The 6,699-nt window shown below is 36.8% G+C and overlaps 1 long non-coding RNA gene across 1 annotated transcript; it reads left to right on the plus strand.

Annotated features, from left to right (window-relative positions):
* Positions 2,196-4,479, plus strand: LOC109822067. The gene is made up of 3 exons (XR_002242005.1): positions 2,196-2,385; positions 4,039-4,158; positions 4,255-4,479. It is a non-coding gene; the product is annotated as an uncharacterized LOC109822067 (long non-coding RNA).

Below are 6,699 nucleotides of genomic sequence, written 5' to 3' on the forward strand. Positions count from 1 at the left end.
CTTACCGCATGTTGAAGACTTGTGGTTTGATAGAGATGAGCCACTGAAAGAAGATTGCATTTTGGAACGGAAGACGACCAAGACGAGGCGGGGGGAGAAGGAGTCGTTTCTCATTGGACGTCAAGGTCAGGTCCCTAGCAAGGCCAAGTGGTTCAACAGAGAAGGAGGGGCTCGCGAGTTCCCTCAGCTGAAGTTCTAACGGTTGACCGCTTAGTGCACAGACCCAGACTATGTCTCAGGACTAAGAGCGGTCGACCGATGGTGGCGCTGTGGTCGACCGAAAACACTGTAATCGATTTTCTAGTTTTTCGTCGTTCTGACCGGTCGACCGCCTTGGGCACTGCGGTCGACCGCGTAGCGGTTCCGGGCCTAGGTCTGTTTCCTGCTCCAGTTGGGATTTCTGTTTAGTATAAATAGAAGCACGACTTTTCTAGGGTAGAAAAACTGAGATTGTAATCAGAAAAGAGATCAGGGAGGTTGGTTTTTGATCTAGAAAGATTGTGAGAGAGAGAGATTTTGTAAATCGAATTGATTCTCATAATCTAGAGAAGGTATTTTCCTTCGTCCTAATTATAACTCTTGTGTTCTTCAGTCGTTTTCTTCTTTACCCACTCTTGATAATTCCACGATCAAGAGTGCTCGCACGGCAACTCGTATCACCGTGCGTCTAGTAGTTCCCGTACTTAGCCGAGTCAGACGATGCGAAATGAGGGGGTCTAAACTTGAAGGTCGAGTCGATTTTCCCTTATCAACCATGTGGGTGGTGACTACGGGTTGTTCAGGCCTGACGGCTTCTAACTGGAGCCGAGACATTAGTTGGGCTATCCCCAAATTGACTCTTCTTCCTGGAGTGAAATTGGGGTTGGAGCTATTCGAACTAATCAGAGACTTCCCCTTATCGACCACGTTGATTGTAATTGCTGGGAGTTCGTCATCTTGAACAACCGATCGTTTTTTGCGAAAATGTCTTGATTTGGGCTTTGATGCTTCAGTGGAGATCCTCTCAAATACTGAGACCAACTGTGGAGTGGTCCTAGGGTAGCTACACACTGATAATACTATCCTGATAATTTTTGTACACAGACAGTGAGAGTCTGCTTTTCGGGTACCTCTCTTTTGAGATTTATTTGTATCCTCAGCCCGACAGTACAACTCATCGACGTTGCGATCAGAGTAACCAATCGGCTGTTTACATAAATTCTCAGGTATAACGCGTTCGTCTGCTTGACGTATTTTCTTCTGAGTAAACAATGCCTTGTTGGCGTCTGCAGGAGTCATTCGTTTGGAATCACACTTTTCTTAGGGTAAAACCTTAATGGACTCCTGGCCTTCTATACGCACCCCCAAGCGAGCGGTTACAGGAATCAACTTGTTAGGAGGTCGCGTACGACCCCCAGTCTGGATGTTTGCTCGGGGTTCCTTCAACGGTCCCAAGCGTTCGATAAAGATGATGGAAAGTCCACCTCGGGACACTTATTTATCTTTGGAGTATGAGCTCATTCTTGGAGTAGTAAGAAACAATGGTGTGTTGCTAGATACACACAAGAAACTGAATATATAGCTTGTAGTATGGCAACTACACATACAACCTTGATAAGACAGTTTTGATTAATCTAGATCTTAATTTGTTAGAAGGACATGTTGATATTTATTATGATAATCAAGCAACAATTAGCTTGATCAATGGTGGACCGAATAGCTCCAAAGAAAAACACATTGAGATCTAGTATCACTATATTCGAGATATTGTAGAAAAGGAGGGAGAAGTTAATGTGACTTATATCTCTACTATAGATATGATTGTTGATCATTTAACAAAACAAATACCAGTAGAATCTTTTATCAAACATGTAAGTTTGATAGGACTTAGAAATAAATAAGTCCAAGTAAAATTTCATAAATAATAAAATAAAAGTTACTCTCTACAAAAAGTAGGAGTAATAGTAACTACGTAGAAATATGGATCTCACAGATAGTGGGAGTCATATCACTTGGTTAATTTGGTCAAGTGTGAGATATTAATTTGACTTTGTCTTGTGTGACTAAATCAACTATTCTCTATTGAGAGAACTATGGAGAAGTGGGTTGTTGAGAGAATCTCTTTTTAGAGGTAGTAATTGAGGGGATAGAGAGGATGGGTAGCCTCTCTATAAATAGTGAAGTCTTCTCTTGCGAAGATACAACACACAAAAACTACCCCAAAACCCATTACCCGAGCCCCCCATCAAAACAAATTCCAATCTCTTCTTCTCTCTTCTAAAAATAACAGAAAATTCAAAGCCTAGATTTTTGATCTAAAAGAGGAACTCGGTAACCCCTTGTTGTCGGTATTTGAAGACCCAAAAAATCTTTTTTTATCGTGTTTATCAATTTGGGTTCATTCAGGTGAAAACAATCCCTAAAGCCCATAATTTCTCGGTTGAATTGTTCAAGATTTTGGTGTGATTTGTCAATTTTGAATCAGTTTCTTATTTTGTATGATGTTAGCTTCATGTTTTTTCCTGTGATTTGTATCTTATCTCTAAAAAACTCATCAAAAGTTTGAAGCAGATGTTTATTAGTTAATGATGTTAAATTGAGAGTAGCAATTTTGTGTAAAAAGGAAATAATTGGAAGATCCACGGAGAAATATACTTGTCCTTTAACTTATATTTACAAGAAGATATATTAAAAATATGCATTTGGATAGTGTTGTAAATTGTTTTATGAACCATATAATGCACTCTTTCATGGATAACTGCTTATTTTAGAAGGCTAAATTTTAGAAGGCTAACTTGAGATCGCGGTCGTTAGAGAACTGGAACAAGCAAAATGGTGATTTACATAAACAGAGATCAACTGTGTCAACAAAAAGGCTAACTTGAGAGGTTGAGAATAATGTTCCTTTATGTTTGATTTGTAAGTGGACGTATAGCAGGACATAGGCTATATGAATTATGATGACAGGGAAACTATGGCTAAAACTTTCTGAAGACGGATACAGAAGAACAATTAATAGTTGGAGCCATGAGATTCACTGTCAAACTTTGCGGTAACTAATTAGAAAAGATAACGATGCTTGTTGAGATGATAATAGGATATTTGAAAAATTGCTTATGGTGATGGTCACCGTTATATTTTACGAAGAGCAAAGGAAGCAAAGATGGTTGATCTTTGTCCTGTCATGGTATATCACTTAAGAGACCCGTAACCCTTTCTTCATTAAAAATAAGCAGCATCCTGAATCTTGTTTCAGTTTTTTCTGGTTATTACTGTTTGGTACTCTCAGGTATCTATGTATGGTGATTTTTCAATTGTTATCCTTGTGTACCTGCTCAAACTTGTTGGTCAACCTGGTCATGAAGTCATTTGTTTCATTATTTGATTTATGACTATGAATAAAGGGATATTAATCTGTGTATCATGCGATTCATTAACTTGATGGCATGTTTGCGCCAAACTTTCCTTCAAAAGATACCTCCTTACATATGTATCAATATCTTGCTAATTATATACTTTGTAGCATGCTAGAACGGAAGCTTATTTGAGTAAATAACTTCACTGCAGGTTTGCATTTAATGGACATTTCTTTGTTCTTTGCTTTCATTTTGCAAGCAACATCTATGCATTCCTATTGAAACTTTTTTATTGCTCTCATGCTCACCAAGCTAAATAAAATTGAATGAAAGCTTGCTAACAATTATACATGTATTAAGAGAGTTATTGACATGACAACTTTTGAGGTAAAATTCCTCAAAAGAAATACAATGATAAAATTGGAAAAGGTTGTTTTCTTCAATTTTTAATTTAATAAAATCACATTCAAATTTCATACAGATTGATTGTCTGCCTTCTTGAAGTAAGAGTTTGAATCCTCATTCATGCAAATCTTCTGTGATAGCCTTGTTTGCTATTGCTAAAAGCTTGCCTCCTCTGTTGTTGGCCTCCTCAAAAAGTACCGCGAACTACTACCTTGCTAGAACCTGCATAATGAATAAGCAAATAATTTAACAATTTAGTCACATTATAAATGCATAACTTGAGATTGATGGTCTGCAGCTTTTCAAGATGGTTTACCTGTTCTAGAGGCATGACAATGTTTTTGAAAAAGGTCGAGAGAAAGGAGGAATTTGTGAGGAGGTTTTTGGGTGGAGAGCTAAAATGAGGAGACTTTGTAAGGTATGACTTGCCTCCTACACATTATTCACTATACTTGATTGGAGTTTTTTAATCAAGTTTTGGTAGTTATCCTATTTGGTTTCCTTTTTGATGCAGTGATGATTTTTTACACCGGTGAGAAGTACTGAGAAAAGTTCCTAGCTGCATTCTTCTATTTTTTATTTTGATGATTGTTATTTTGGTTGTCTTCATGTACGGTTTGTTTGTGATCTTTGTTTTGTTTAAGCTATGTTGTGTTGAAATATGGTGTATTGTGTTATATCAGACTATTGGCTTTAATTAATGCTTTATGTACTAGTGTTTTTACTTCGTTGTCTAATTTTTTTTTTCTGGATGTCAATTACTTGATGGTTAAAGTCAATTGTAAAAGTGTGTTAAAGTTTGTGTGCATGTGAATGCTACAATCATATGCATCTCATGTTTTAAGTAATTTTTTATTTACAATTCTTTTCTTGATGTTGGAAAATAACTGTACCTATAGCTCATATATATTTATGATTCTGTGTTGTACGTAGATTCAATGGCTTCAATGAAATTTTTTTCATATATAAATATATGTTAATTGCTGCTAGAATACTTGTAATCGAGCCATTTCCATAATATCAAGCGCTAGTGATGTTTAATAAGTACATTGATTTGAAGATGAGGTAATTCTAATTTCAATGCTCTTAGTGTTGGAGTTATAACTTAAAAACTTGGGTTTGTAGAGGAAAACTTTAGTCCCACATTGGAAAAGAGATGGGAAGATAGGCTCTTTATAAGCCTTCCCTTTCTCTCCTATGCCTAGAAGAAAACAAAGGTTATGCTCCACACCACACACGCGCGCGCCGGCTGGGCCGGGCTCGGGCTCGGGTCGGGTGGCGCGCGCACACGACCTGCGGACACGAATGCAGCTCCGGACTGAGGGGCTCTTAATCTGCTACATTTTTATTTTTGAATAATTAAAATATAATTTTTATTTTTGAACAATTAACATGTGATAAATATTTCGTAACAGAAATATTTCGTAACGGTAAAAATTTATTAGTGTGATTAAAAACGTGAAAAATATTTTGTGAATTTATTATGTAACGGAAGCGTTTTTTAATTTTATAACGGCTAAGCTTTATTAACGTGATTAAAACGTATTAACTACGAGTTTATGTAACGGCTGTTTAACCCTATAAAAGGACCAAAACCCGAATAGTTTTACACAGTGAAAAATCAACAGATCTCTTCTCTCCTTCTCTTTCAAAATAAGTTTTCTGTTTACGCTGGTTCCCTGAAAGTCTAGAAGAATTCGCAAAACCTTCTTGAAGCTCGTGCCGACGAGAAGGAGGTCGCCTGACCGAGGGTCGTTGTATAACCAACACCTGCCGAAGGCTAAAGACACAGATTTACAAACGAATTTCTCCTCTTCTTCTCTTTCAAAATATTTGCTATTATATTCTGTTGGTTCCCTGAAAGTCTAGAAGAGTTCGCAAAGCCTTCTTGAAGCTCGTGCCGACGAGAAGGAGGTCGCCTGACCGAGGGTCGTTGTATCTCCGGGAACTTTTGCCGCGTAGCCCAGTACGAGAGGGAGCAATTAGTTTCTTGGGACAGTGCTTGCACGCCTCGACCATCAGGCCGTATTTCTAACTCTGTTTCTTTTTCATTTGATATATTTCTTATATCTGTGTTATAATAGTGATTATCTGTTAATTATTAAATTGCTTAAACTGATTTTTGTTATTGTCTAAACAGCTATTATTTCCAACACTTAGCTCCACAACTTCCTTTTGTAGCTTATTGTTCTCTTCAGTTAACTTCTTCAGTTATACGTACATAGTAAATTATTCCAACTTTTTTTCATAGCAATGCAAGTTTAGAAACTTGTGCGTAACATAAGGTTTAGTCCTGTATTTAGAAAAGGAAAAAATTTATAAAACTATTAGCAATTGACAAAATTGAAATTTTGATCGATCAGTTAAAAAAGTAATATAAGCGAAGAGAAGTTTTGAGTCCTAGGAATAGCCAGTCCGTTTACTTTAAAATGGCGGTGAGATTAGGACTAAAGGTGGGATTGGGATTAGGCAAAGTAAACATGGGATGGAATAGTTAGTCCCAATTCTAGCTAACCCCAATCCCACCTCCTGTTCTTAATGCCACTACCATTATGAAGTAAACGCTGCTTTAATGTTAAGGGTTCTAATTTTGGTCAATTTATAGGCAGATCTTTTAATGCAAGGCTCTAATTTTTTTGTCCTAATTTTAGGAGTTCTAATATTAGTTAATTTGAAATATATTTCTCACCGGAATCAACTCCACTTCCATCTAATCTCTTCATAGTCGAAGAGGTATGATTTTCTTGAAAACCTAATTCTTTATTTAAGCAAATCAAACTAAACTTCATTTTGATTTGATCATCATAATGCCAAGATCTTAGAACAAGATGATTTTCACAAAGAACAATTTAATTAAGAGAGCGTACCTTGATCCATGATTCGAATCTTGATGAGAAATTGACTACAAGAAGAACAATATTGAAGACTTGAGTTTCCCTCTCTTGGCCCTCTTGAATTA

Source organism: Asparagus officinalis, chromosome 8 (assembly GCF_001876935.1).
Source record: "Asparagus officinalis chromosome 8, Aspof.V1, whole genome shotgun sequence".
Lineage (NCBI taxonomy): Eukaryota > Viridiplantae > Streptophyta > Magnoliopsida > Asparagales > Asparagaceae > Asparagus > Asparagus officinalis.